The 13,993-nt window shown below is 42.1% G+C and overlaps 1 pseudogene; it reads right to left on the bottom strand.

Annotated features, from left to right (window-relative positions):
* Positions 1–8,164: 8,164 nt before the first annotated feature.
* On the bottom strand, positions 8,165–8,262 carry LOC113628467 (uncharacterized; annotated as a pseudogene).
* Between the last annotated feature and the right edge of the window lie 5,731 nt (positions 8,263–13,993).

Below are 13,993 nucleotides of genomic sequence, written 5' to 3'. Positions count from 1 at the left end.
GGTACGTGGGCCTCTCACTGTTGCGGCCTCTCCCTTTGCGGAGCACAGGCTCCGGACGCGCAGGCTCAGCGGCCATGGCTCACGGGCCCAGCCGCTCCGCGGCATATGGGATCTTCCCAGACCGGGGCACGAACCCGTGTTCCCTGCATCGGCAGGCGGACTCTCAACCACTGTGCCACTAGGGAAGCCCTAAATTGTGTATCTCTTAAGTAAAAATATGTTTTACCTTTAATCCTTTAGATCATTACCGTCAATAACAAATGTGACTTTTGATTATAACAACATAAATAATGATTTCACTGAAATAAAGCCAACAAAATAAGCTAAATGGAAAAATACAAAATAGTTTATAAATTATTTATATCTTTATTTTATCACTCATTCAAGCATCCCTGGTCCATCCGCAGTACACCCACATGTGTGCAGTAACTATCAAATTTAGTTTTCATTGGTATTTTGATGACTTTCCATCAGATAGAGACCTTAGCTCTACCCATATTTTTAATTTTGTCATTAGGAAGGTGTATTTGTTAAAGTAGGAATATAAAACATATATTCCTCAATAGTTTGCTTAACTTATGGCCTTTAAATATTTAAGTGTGTGGTACACGGGCCTGTACTGGTATTCCTGCCTTGGCCCTACACTGTCAGCAGCAGGCTAGCAGACATACTGACTTCCTGTTTCTCAAAATGACAAGCCTCCTCCAGCCATGTCCTCTCGCAGGAAACTTCTTTCTCTGAGGTCTTCTCACAGTGGCCCCTGGGTCACTCATCTGAGCTTCAATGTCACCTCCAAGGGATGCTCTTCCCTGGATAAAGGCTCTATAGGATTCCCTTGTTTTGTTTTCCTTGTGTCTCGTATCACCACCAGATATTTCCTAATCTATACCTTTGTTCATTTTCTGTCTTCTATCACTAGACCCTAGACAAATTAAATCAGAATCTTTGATGTCAGGTTCAGTTTGGGTATTTTTCTTAAAGCTTTCTTATATGAAGGCAGGGTTGAAAACCACTGCCCCGGGGCTACCCTTGGTTGTATGCTCAAGGAAACATAAACAGGAATGGTCAGAAAGGCCTGTTTGCAATAGCAAAAAAAAAAAAAAAAAAAAAAAAAAAGTAACTAAAATGTATGGCTCCGGGAAAATGGAGATGTTAGTTATGGCATATTCATAAGGTACAATAAATACTACACATCAGTTAAAATAAATTTCTTTGAGCTACATAAATCAACGTGGATAAATGCCCCCAAACACAAGTATGAAAAGCAAGTTAGGGAAAAATATGTATGGTACAGTAGTATTTATTTAAAAAGCCAAAAAATGATGCAAAACAATGCCTAATTGATGGATACGTACATCTGCAAGTAAATTTAAGTTTTTAAAAATTCCTAGGACGATTAACATCAATTTTGTGAAAGTGATTATTTCTCGAAAAGGGGGGGGTGGGTACAAGGACTAGTGAAGGAGAAGCAGGAGCTTCACCTCTTATTCTAAAGACTTTACTTAAATGTTCCATTTAACAGAGCTCATTCACTAGGCTTTTCTGTGTCCTTGAAATCTTTTGTAATAAGCAAGAGATGATAATTTTACAGTATTTTTGGAAGCACTATCAGAACTTCGTGATCGTTTTGGTCAGTTCTCTGGGCTCTCCAGTTTTGTAGCAAATATCGTCATAACTTGCTTCTAACTCTTCATCAATTCAGACTAACGTAGAAAATTTGAGAGCCATCTGGGGCTTCACGGCATTGTAATCAAGAAATTTTGCCCCTGCCATTTGGGGTGCTATGGAATCCTACTTAAATTCTTCCATTCTCAGAAAAGTTCTAAATACTGTTTTAATCCCTGTGCTCAAGGCTCCTCTGTTCATTCATTTGCTTATTTATTGAGTGAGTATTTGTTGCACATGTTTACAGAGCGAGGGCGTGGGTAGAATTCTGTTCTGTCCTGAGCCTCTTCTTCTGCCTTGGGGTCCAAAATTAAAATATTACTTTCGTTGTGTGTACGGCAGGTGCTTCTCAAATAACTTAAAAACTGTCACAATTAGAATAGCTTTCATTTCTATAGCAATATATTTCATATATTCTCACCCATGTCATGATATGTGATTTAAGTTCCTCAAAGGTCCCCACAGAGCAAAATTCACTAACAGAACAGTCTAAACAGAAAGACCCAGGGCTTGTGCAGACTGACAGGATGCGGCTGCGGGCGGTTATTCCTGCTCTGGAGCCGCAGCTCTGGCTGTATTGAATCTCCAGAGAACCTTAGAGATTTGCTATGATTTATAACCGTTTAAGTTTCTCGAGGACACAGATTATGTCTCCCCGCTTGTCCACATATCCGTCATTGGTCCATGCCGTTATCCAGGTTTTTATTTAACAATAACTTCCCTTTCCTATTGCTGGGTACTTGGTATCATCCCCTCGACTTCAACCATTAACATTAACTCATAATTAACTATATGAGTACAAATTAGATAGAGCCTGTGAAGTTACAGCTTTATGAGGAGCGAGGGATGCTGCACGTCAAAGACTTCTTTTTTATTCACGTGTGAAAGAAACAAAACTTTTCAGGATTCAATTGGCTGGAGGGAAATGTCATGCCAGCATGTGCAAAATGACGGGGGGACAGCTGGCTGGAAAGGCGTACATCAGAAACCAGCCTCACCTCCTTGCTGTGGAAATTGACACCAGGATGTGTATAAATAGTGCTCTCTGTTCCCCGGTGCTGGCAGGAAGAGCAGTGGGTCTTTAAATGAAAGCCACCACTGTGTACAGCTCGGAGGCAGGCTCAATGGTTTCCTTATAGAAGGCCTGAAAACAGGGGTCCCATGGGCAGGGCGCGCTGTGACAATGTCATGTTTGCTGGGGGGACGGGGACCCTTTGGGGCTCAGGGCAGAGAGGGCTCCAGTGTAATGGCTCCGTGAAAACATACAGGCTCCAGTTACCCAGCAGAAGTGACTAAAGGTAACCCAGATGCTCAGAGCAGCGTACGAGCCAGCCTGAGACCCTTCACATCCTTGAGCTTTCTGCTTCTTCAGTTTGGAGAGTCGGGGGAGGCCACCCCAGATGGATGTTCACAGCCTATTCCAAACTGCGTTTTTAATTGTGATGTCTGAGTTCAGCTACATCCCATAACCACTCCTCGAAGCCCCAGGAGATCTTATTTTTCCATAAGCAACATGGAGGCCCCCCCGATTTCCAGCCCTTGGACTTGGTTCTCTTTGAAGAATGAGGCTGTAGCTCACCCATCCTGCACTTCCCTATAACCCTGTGCCAGATGCAGTTAGAGTCAGTGCTCAGTTAACATTCAATAAATAAACAGCCTTTTCAATTCTCCGCCTGGGACCCGTCTCTCCACAACAGCAGTGATGTCCCAGAAGAGGGCGGCCCCCTAGGTGGGCTCTGGAAGAGCTCTGTCTTAGGTGTATTGATTGGCTCAGTTTATAAGCACATTGACTTCAGGGAATGGGAAGAATAAACTTCAGGAGACAAGTCAGGGGAGGGCACAGCATGTCATCGTTCCGGGCAGCTCATTGGTTCAAATGCAACCCCAGCAAATCCAACACACGTGACACCAAATCTGGGACTGATCAAAAGTTGGCAATAACCCCATGCCACACTGGATAGCATACAGAAGCGCAGGCTCATTTGTTTTCAGGTGACTACGGAACAAAGCAGGGGAGTGTCACTTCCCCCACACTGCTGGGGGCTGCTTAGGGAGCTGCCTCTTTCTGTGAATCTGCAGTAGTTCCGTGTCAGGATGTTGGTGCCTCATCTGCTGTGCGAAGGAATGAAGGCCCTGGACGAGGTGACGGCACATGGATGTTCTGTGGCTGAAATCTGTCCTTCCCCGAGTCTCTCGTTCAAGACCACGGAGAGGGGACCCAGGCTGGGTGCATCCACCTCGGACCTCTTTCTCCGGCCTGTAGCCACACACTCTCCCTCACGCATCCATTTAATCTCTGTCGTGGCAACTACGGAACAAAAGCAACTGTTTGCTCTGCTGACCTCACGTCTTTCGGGCTGTCGACCTAGGTACAGCTTGCTGGGCTCTGGGGCAAAATGTTTATGTTTGATGAACTCAGTTTTAAAGCTTGTCATCCATGGAGGAACTGAAGCTCCTGGACTTACCTGCCAAGTCAGTAGCCTCTGACCAATAGTATACCTTCTATCTAGTCTGGCAACAAGAAGAAAGCAATTTTAGATGAGATTTTTATTTGGTATGATCCAAACTCCAGGTTGTCTCTCTCAGGAGTCAGAATCATCCCACAGGAGTGCTTTTAAGTGATGTTATTCAAGGAAAAGGACCCAATCTACATTCCGATTCCAACCAATTATGTCTTAACTCAGTTTATTTTCTTAGGTTTTAAATACTTTTCTATTAAAAAAGACTTTAAAAGTGTAGTTCTATGATGATTCAAAGGACTGCCGCTGCGCCTTCAGCAAAAACACACAGAATACATTTAAATGAATTACAAAGTGTATTATACTCTGCAAATCAGCATTAAAATGCACATTAATTTTTGCAGCTCTTAAATACTTCAGTTGCCGAGGAACTGCCTCCATCCTATAATTGAAATAGCTCTTCAGATGCAATTTAGTTGCTGATTGGTTTTTAAGTATTTTAAGAAGCTAACAGCTCAGATGGAAAAGGAGGGTATACCCTTGAGTTATAAGTAGGAGCACAGATGTCATCATGGGTGGACCCATCAGGCCACTGCCAACCGCGATGATTTTCTCCAGAGAAGGGGTGTTCTACCCTGAAGGCTGGCACACCGTCCACTGTTCAGGAGACCCTAGAGCTGGCTCGACATCAAATCGAAGACCTCAGTTGGGAGGGAGTTATGACCCTTTGAGTGAATTAACCAGGTCTCTTTTCCACTCTGCTCCTTATCTACACATTCCATACTTTCTCCTCTTGCCTTTTGTTACCCCTGGCTTTTTGTCAGTTTCAAGAAATGTCAAGTAGGAAAAGAAGAGGCAAAACAAAAACGCAAGTCCACTTTGCTATTCACCGTCAGGTGAATATCTACAGGTGTAAGTGGGAAGAGGTTTCAACCAAATGTCCACATCAGGCATCGGAATGCTTTGTGGATTTTATGTTATGGGCTATGTCCTGCAGCAAAAGGATATTGCAAGGTGGCCGTGTCCCCATAGCAACGCTCAATAACTTTAAGATTAAAAAGATAATCTAGGGATGCTTAGCCGTGTGTCTGCCTCTTTGATATTAATAAAGTCATTTTGAACTCACTGCTGGGAATAACAGTATGTGTTGGAGAAAACATGGGATATACAATTAGTTCCACAAATCTCACAGTAACTGAGGGTCCATGGTCAGGTCACCTAAATTCTTCGTTTCTTAACTTTCTTCCATGACAAACAGTATTAATGATATGCTAATTAATTTACTTATTAATATATTAGTGAGATATTGTTGGAATGTTCTAAAGTTGACATGTAAAGTAACAATGCTTGGAAACTACAAATTGCTATGTGAACACAGAGTGAATTACTGTTAGGGAATTCTGAATGGAGAGTTGGGTGAGGACTCTAGTGAGCTCGCCAGAAGGGAACCCTCAAAAGCCTTCAAATCGTTTCGTGCACTGTATCAAATCAGACGATTTGTAGGCAGTAAAAGATTCAGATTCAAAGACAGGTTAACTGTGGTCTGTGGATTCTGTCTCTCTGTTGAGGATCCATCCAAAGGATGAGTAGGTAAAGTTTAGGTTATGGAAAAATCTACTCTTTTTAAAATTAATTAATTTCTTTCTTTAATTGAAATATAGTTGATTTACAATATTATATGAGTTGCAGGTATATAGCCTAGTGATTCAGTATCTGCACAGATTATACTCCATTATAATCTGTTTGTAATGGCTGTAATTCCCTGTGTTGTACATTAGATCCTGTTACTTATCTATTTTATACATAATAGTTTGTACCTCTTAATCCCTTACCCCTATCTTGCCCCTCCCCCCTTCCCTCTCCCCACTGGAAACCACTGGTTTGTCCTCTATATCTGCAAGTCTGTTTCTCTTTTGCTACACACATTTGTTTGTTTTATTTTTAGATTCACATATAAGTGATATCGGTCATTGTCTTTCTCTGCCTGACTTATTTCACTAAGCATAGTACCCTCTAGGCCTATCCATGTTGCCGCAACGGCAGGATTTCATTCTGAAGAAATCTACTCTTTGTACTTTCTTTTTACCTACAGCATGTGAGGAGAAAAAGGGATGGAGATAGAGAAAGAGCTTGGCTGATAATAACAAAAGTAATAATGACAACATCTAACTACCGTTCCTTGTGTAGCTGAACTGAATGCCCAGCAATTAGCTCCCTATTTTATATTCATTGTAATCTTCATAAAACCCCATGAAGTAGATACTATAAATATCTCTTTTTATAAACGAGGACACTGCAGCCTAAAGAGGGTAAGCGTTGCTCTCAATCTCATACAAGAAGTGGTAGCAACATATCTATTCTAACGTGACTTTTTTAAACTTAAAGTACATTATGTATAACTGTACAGATTGTTAAGAAGTCACTGCAAAATATATCTCACTATGTGTCACTCACATGAACTCTAGTCTGTCCTGAAAGCCACGGGTTGTTAAGAAAATTCATTCAAGTGTGAAGAAGAGTAGAGAGAAGAGATTTCAGGTGATAGAGTTTTCTTTTTTTCTGATTGTGATACGTCTTACCATGTCTAGTTTATTCGTCTTATGAAAAACTTAACACAAAGAAAAAGGTGTCCTACATCTGTTAAGAGAAAAAGAAACTCACCACTGACCGAGGAGCTCAAGAAGAGATGCAGAATGGATCACCTTCAAGTACCATGATGATTAAATTCTCTTCAATAGATCATTCTTTTTTATTTTTTTTTAATTAAAAAAGATTTTTTTGTCAGTGCCACGCAGCTTGTGGGGTCTTAGTTCCCCCACCAGGGATCGAACCCCGGGCCCTGGCAGTGAAAGCACTGAGTCCTAACCACTGGACTGCCAAGGAATTCCCTAGATCATTATTTAAATTCTACTGTCAAAATCTAAATAAAATATGCAGAGACTCCCAGAGCACCTCTTCCATAAAAATCTCAATGGAAGTTGAAAAAACAAAGCACATCATGGTCTATTTTCTTTGAAAATATACTGATGGCATTTGGAGAATGAAGTTTGAGCAATGCCCCCAAGAGCTCCCCTCTTTAGCCGAAAGTCTCTCAATCAGAGTGTTTTCGCTTTCCTCATTATGCAGGGTTTGTACGCTTAAAAAATAAACCTACCAAAAAAAAAAAATCCAAGAGATAAAATGGTAGGTATGCAGAAAGGGTAGGGAGATGAAGAGGCTGTGGGATCTTTCTAGAAAGCACATCTTTCCTTCTGTGATGGAAAATCAAAACCCCTTGTTAGACACATGCCAATATGTACACGGTGTGGGGTAATGTACACTGCTGTCACTGGCGTTGAACATTGGCGCCCTCCTTTTTGATCTACACCATATATTGTCTGCAGCTATCAAGAGATTCAACTACAAGAGACACTGGAATCCTGAAGAGCCTCAAGGAGCTGCCCTTCACGTCCTGTCCCTCCTCGGAGCCAGCGGAGGAAAGGGGCGGACATCAAGGTGGGGCAGACGGAAGTCAAGGGCGAAAGTGACCAGCCCAGCAGAGGGAACGGCCAGGGAGGACTCAGAAGTGACATGCGGTCAAGGGTCTGAGTTCAGAGAATTCCAGAAAGTCTATTTTCTATTCATGATAGGACATTCATGGTTGTGAATAACACAGTTTGAAAGGTTTAAAACTCAGTGTGTCATTGTGCTGAAATAGATCTGTGCTGCGAGATTGCCAAGCTGGCATTAAAAAGAGGGAGGGGAGAAAAAGGAGGAAAGAAAGAGGAGGGGAAAAAAGTGCCCACACCATGCAGGCCCAGATGAAGTAAACCCTAGACCTGCCTGCTGCTGTATCCAGATGTTTCCAAGGAAGGTGGATCGCTCTTAATTGCACCTGAGACATACTAGGAATTTGGCTTTTTGGAAATCCAGGAAATTTCTTATCTTCCTATCAGTGGTTCCCTAACTGGATGGCAGACTAGGACCCCCTAGCGGTCTCTTCAAAATGACCTGATGCCTGGGCCCACCCCTAGAGATTCTGATTTTTTTTTAAAATTATTAAAAATATGGGATGCTTCATGAATTTGCCCATCATCCTTGGGCAGAGGCCGTGCTAATCTTTGTACTGTGTCAGTTTTCGTATATGTGCTGCCGAAACTAGTGTGAGAGTCAATTTGTTTGGGGCTAGTACTATTTTTTTTTTAATTCTTCTTCTAAAATTCCTCCGTCAAGTCTAATGTGCAGCCAATGTTGAGAAATGCTGTTATGGAATTGCAAACATCTTTTTAAAAACTGCCTTGGGGCTTCCCTGGTGGCGCAGTGGTTGAGAGTCCGCCTGCCGATGCAGGGGACACGGGTTCGTGCCCCGGTCCGGGAAGATCCCACATGCCGTGGAGCGGCTGGGCCCGTGAGCCATGGCCGCTGAGCCTGCGCGTCCGGAGCCTGTGCTCCGCAACGGGAGAGGCCGGAACAGTGAGAGGCCCGTGTACCGCAAAAACAAACAAACAAACAAACAAAAAAACCTGCCTTGATCGCCTTCTCTTTGGCAGATGTTTTAGCACTTTGCTAATTGTAAGTGGAATGTCAAATCCTCCCTTCATGAGTTGGAGTTCCCCATGGAGTCTTCCCGGTGAGTTTTCCAGGGAAAAACCCTGACACAGGCTGAAGTGATTTCTGGGTTTCATAATTTCTAAGGTGCACATTCCACCCACCCCCCACCCCGACCCCCTCCCTACCGCCGCCCATTTTAATGCAGCAGAAATCAGGATGCATCTTACAATCACTGCGATTGTTCAGTCATTGCCGGACCAAGCTGCAGTCCCAATTAAGCTGTCGTTGCTTTTACACACTCTTGGTCATAGCGCTTCATATCTCCGGCACTTCCATTGTGTTATATGAATTGCTGCAACCAGATGTGTTTAATGATTTAATGGGTGCTTAAAAAGTCTCTAAGAAGATGATGGTATGATTTGTCATTAAAGCAAAAAGTTACTGAGTACAAAGAAGGGCAGGCAAGCAGAGAAGGGGGGCACAGATTTGGTATTAGGAAAACAATTATTTGTCATTAAAGGAGTGACCGAAATTCCTCATGTTCTCACAAAACAACAAGCCAAGTGCTTTCCGGGATCTGCAGGAGGACACGTGCACTCAGAGAGGGGGGCTCCTTCTGAGACCCTGCAAGAGGACTTCCCATCACAGCAGCCAAGCAAGAAAGCACTCACATCAAAACTCATGGAAAGGTGAGCAGTGGTTGGAAAGAACATCTGAGACCATTGTGGAGGACTTCTTTGGTTTAGAGAAAACTGTATCATCGATGCTTTAAATTTTTTTTTTAATTTATTTTTTTAAAGTATAGTTGATTTTTAAAAATTTATTTTATTGAAATATAATTAATTTAACATGGATGCTTCAATGGCACAAAAGACAGTGTCACAGGTAAAGCTGCCCATCAATGATCGAGTTAAAAAGTCATATAGGGCTTCCCTGGTGGCGCAGTGGTTGAGAGTCCGCCTGCCGATGCAGGGGACACGGGTTCGTGCCCCGGTCTGGGAGGATCCCACATGCCGCGGAGCGGCTGGGCCCGTGAGCCATGGCCGCTGAGCCTGCGCGTCTGGAGCCTGTGCTCCGCAACGGGAGAGGCCACAACAGTGAGAGGCCCGCGTACCGCAAAAAAAAAAAAAAAAAAAGTAATATAAAAGCACATTTCCTGAATAAGAAGACATTTTTGAAATTCCATAACCAATTTATTTTATTTTAGTTATATTTTCCTTTTAAGGTATAAACAAAGACCAATACATTATTTTTAGATGCATAAGTAAATCTAAAAGAGCTCTTACAATAAGTATAACCTGAAACTTATAAGTAGTAAAAAAAAACTTTATGTTTGCAGTATGTTTTCTTCTTAGTAGTGCATAAAATAATCGTGTGTTTTTCAATCAACTGGTGTCAGAGTTGATGAATCCATAGTCTATAAGTCCTCTGCTAGCCACCACAGGGAGGGAGCATTGTTTTCTGATAATTCAAATGTTCTGGTTATTAAAGACAGAAAATCTCCAGTCTACGGCACAACTTTGTGCTTTCACAGAAAACCAACTTATAAAGATGTATAATGTCATAAAATATCATGAAAATTGACTAGCGTGTTCTCCTGAATAAGTAACTTTACCTCTTTAGACATCAGATTCCTCATATATACAATAATGGGGTGAAAAAATGGTTTCCAAGGACCAATCTCACCACAAGCTGTGGCAAAAAAAAAGGATCAACTAGGAGCAAGGAAGCCCAAACCTGGCACGGACAGACATTACATAAAACATGTTTTATTTGGTATCGTATGATGTCACTTATGTGTGGAGTCTAAAAAATGATACAAATGAACTTATTTACAAAACAGAAACAGACTCACAGACATAGAAAACAAATTTATGGCTACCAAAGGGGAAAGGAGGGGGGAGCAATAACTTAGGAGTATGGAATTAACAGATACACACTACTATATATAAAATAGATAAACAACAAGGACCTACTGTATAGCACAGGGAACTATACTCGATATCTTGTAAAAACTTATAATGGAAAAGAATCTGAAAAAGAAATATATATATATAGATATCTATATCTGAATCACTTCGCTGTATACCTGAAACTAACGCAACACTGTAAATCAACTATATTCCAATATAAAAAAATAGAGACAAATGTTTTATTTGGAAGAATCAATCATGTTGCATTCCTCCTTCCACCATCTGCCTCCACTGCCTATGATCACGGCCAGGAAACTATCATTTGTTCACTCATTCATTCATTCACTCACCATGTGCCAGTCAGGGGCTCCGCATCGGGGATAAGAAAAGCATTGTGGGAAAGATGAAGCCCTCTCTGCCCTCTAAGAACTGGGGGCAGGTGGGCAGCAGTAGATTTTAGTATAATTATAGTTTTTGTGAGGACATGCAGCAGACAGCTCTTTCAGAATCAGAATCTTGCCTTTCAAGAGAAGTTAGCTCCCTGTATATAAAAATAAGCAAGAAAAAAATACCATGCTTCATACCAATATCACCCGCCCTCCCAGCCCCAGGGTCACAAAGAGCGTCTGATAGATCAGAGAAATCCTGGGGATACAGGGATGTTTATTCTTGATTAATCCACAGAGAACAGAGTCCAAGAAGGTTTTCCTAGAAAAAGATCTGACTCCGGAGGCTATGAGTCAATGTGAAGTTAGCCATGCTAAGAGGAGCTGGGCTCCCAGGGATTTGTGCTGGCAAAATACCAGCCCTGACAAATCCAATTCATTCCCACCAGCAAGAATGCGTAGTCACCGTATTAGATGGAATTTTACTAATAAATTGCTCCTGGCTCGCCTTGTGTTTTAACAAACAGCCCAACAATGAGAAGTCTTGCTTCAGAGAGAGGCTCCAGCTAAGCTGGAGCAAATTCAGGTATTAACTGAAACCCTTCACTAGCAACTAGTCAGGCAATTTGTACTCAATGGCCTTTAAAAAGGATTTTTCACCACTATGCAGAACAGTATGGAGGTTCCTTAAAAAACTAAAATTAGAACTACCATATGACCCAGCAATCCCACTATGGGCGTATACCCTGCAAAAATCATAATTCAAAAAGAGTCATGTACCACAATGTTCATTGCAGCACTATTTACAATAGCCAGGACATGGAAGCAACCTAAGTGTCCATCGACAGATGAATGGATAAAGAAGATGTGGCACATATATGCAATGGAATATTACTCAGCCATAAGAAGAAACGAAATTGAGTTATTTGTAGTGAGGTGGATGGACCTAGAGTCTGTCATACAGAGTGAAGTAAGTCAGAAAGAGAAAAACAAATACCGTATGCCAACACATATATATGGAATCTAAAAAAAAAAAAAAAAAAAATTGGTTCTGAAGAACCTAGGGGCAGGACAGGAATAAAGACGCAGATGTAGAGAATGGACTTGAGGACACAGGAGGGGGAAGGGTAAGCTGGGACAAAGTGAGAGAGTGGCATGAACTTACATATACTACCAAATGTAAAATAGACAGTGGGAAGCAGCCACATAGCACAGGGAGATCAGCTCGGTGCTTTGTGACCACCTAGAGGGGTGGGATGGGGAGGGTGGGAGGGAGACGCAAGAGGGAGGAGATATGGGGATATATGTATATGTATAGCTGATTCACTTTGTTATACAGCAGAAACTAACACACCATTGTAAAGCAATTATACTCCAGTAAAGATGTTAAAAAAAAAAAAAAAAGATACAGGGATGTGATTACAGCACAGGGAATATAGCCAATATTTTATAATAATTTTAAGTGGAGTCTAATCTATAAAAATATTGAATCACTATGCTGTACACCTGAAGCTAATATAATATGGTAACTCAACTCTGCTTCAATAGAAAAAGAAAGAAAACAAACAAAAAAATAAAATAAGAAGTTTTCCCCCTTCAGAATAGCATTTTCATTTTTGATGATACCAGTCTTTCCGCGGTGTTTAAAGGAATAAAAGGAAGCATTTGTTTTTGTTAGATGCTGTTTCAGTCCCTGGGGGCTGGCCGGGCACAGCTCTGCTCAGAGAAAAGCTGGCAGAAAAGGGGGTTCGTGGCACGGCCGGCAGCGAACGGATCCAGGGCTTTGAGCCTCGTGCCTTCCGGATTTCTCCTTGAGGACTAGGGCCCTGGACAAGGTCCCCGGCTGAATGTGTAGCAAGTGTCACTATGGCTCAAGCAATGAGTCAAAACAAAAAAAAACCTAGTCAAATCGTCTAGGTTTTTTTTTTTCTGGATGACGACGAATTTCAGTAGCCATAATGCAAGCCCTTTCTGTTCCATTGCTTCATCTCCTCTGGCTCCAAAATTATTTGCCCTTAAATCAGCAATGATTATTTTGATCTTCCTGGATATCTTACATGTTATTGTTACTAGCGGAAATGGGGACAATCGTGGGGAGATGTTATACTAATATTTGCCCCTAAGAACATCTTCTAGGCTCCTAGAGGATGCCAGCAATGCCAGCAACACCTGCATTTTGATATGTAGATCATCCTTTAATTCTTCAGTGTTCTCCCCTCTCCCTGAAAAAGCAATCGAAGGAGCCAGTACAATACATGCACGAGCTTTGTTAAAAATGATGTGTTAAGTGTGGGTGTGTGTATTTTCTCTCATGAGTGTGTGTGTGTGCATGTTGAAAAGGTTCAAATAATGTGTGCCAATGAGGCAATGGGGCACAGGAAGACAATTATTTGTTACTTCTGTATATACTGTGTGACGTTTCTACTGCAAACACATAGTCTTTTAATAATTAAAATTGAGATAAAAATGAAAAAGTAGGGCCCCAAGTAGATTTCAGAGAAAGTCAGAAAACCAGGGTGGACGGTGTATGTGTTACTAAGTAATTTATTTCCACTATTAATTCTGAGTATGCAGTCCCAATAGGATTGAGCTAAGACTTCACCTATTACTTGGTGTCTATGCACCCCCCACCTTGATTGTGGAACAAATACTCACAGGGCCAGTGTGTTCTGGAAGCCCTGATCCCAGGTAGGGCTGCCTGAGCAGTGAGGCTGACTGACAAGCGATCCTGAGCCCTCTCCGCTCTACAGTCACTTCTCACAGCAGCCCTCCGAGCCCGAGCGTTCACTGGGTTCACGGTCTGGATGGGGAAATCAAGGTTCAGATGTGGGATGCCTCAGGAGTAGCTGCTGGGGATGGGTTATCCTGAGTCCTGCCTGACTGCTAAGTGAAGGTAGTTGAGCCAGTAAGACCTAACGCTCCATCCGAGGGGAGAAAACTGGGGCTTGTGAAATAACAGAGGTATGGTTGAGTTATTAGTTATTAGTTATCAGTTATCAATCACTGATAAAGGGCTGGAAAGGGCTGGGAGTGGGGGAAT

Source organism: Aethalodelphis obliquidens, unplaced genomic scaffold (genome assembly GCF_003676395.1).
Source record: "Aethalodelphis obliquidens isolate GAN/ISIS:26980383/991018 unplaced genomic scaffold, ASM367639v1 scaffold23, whole genome shotgun sequence".
In the NCBI taxonomy this organism is placed as follows: domain Eukaryota; kingdom Metazoa; phylum Chordata; class Mammalia; order Artiodactyla; family Delphinidae; genus Aethalodelphis; species Aethalodelphis obliquidens.
The sequence above is the reverse complement of the archived record's forward strand: the minus strand, read 5'-3'. Positions and strand labels throughout refer to the sequence as shown.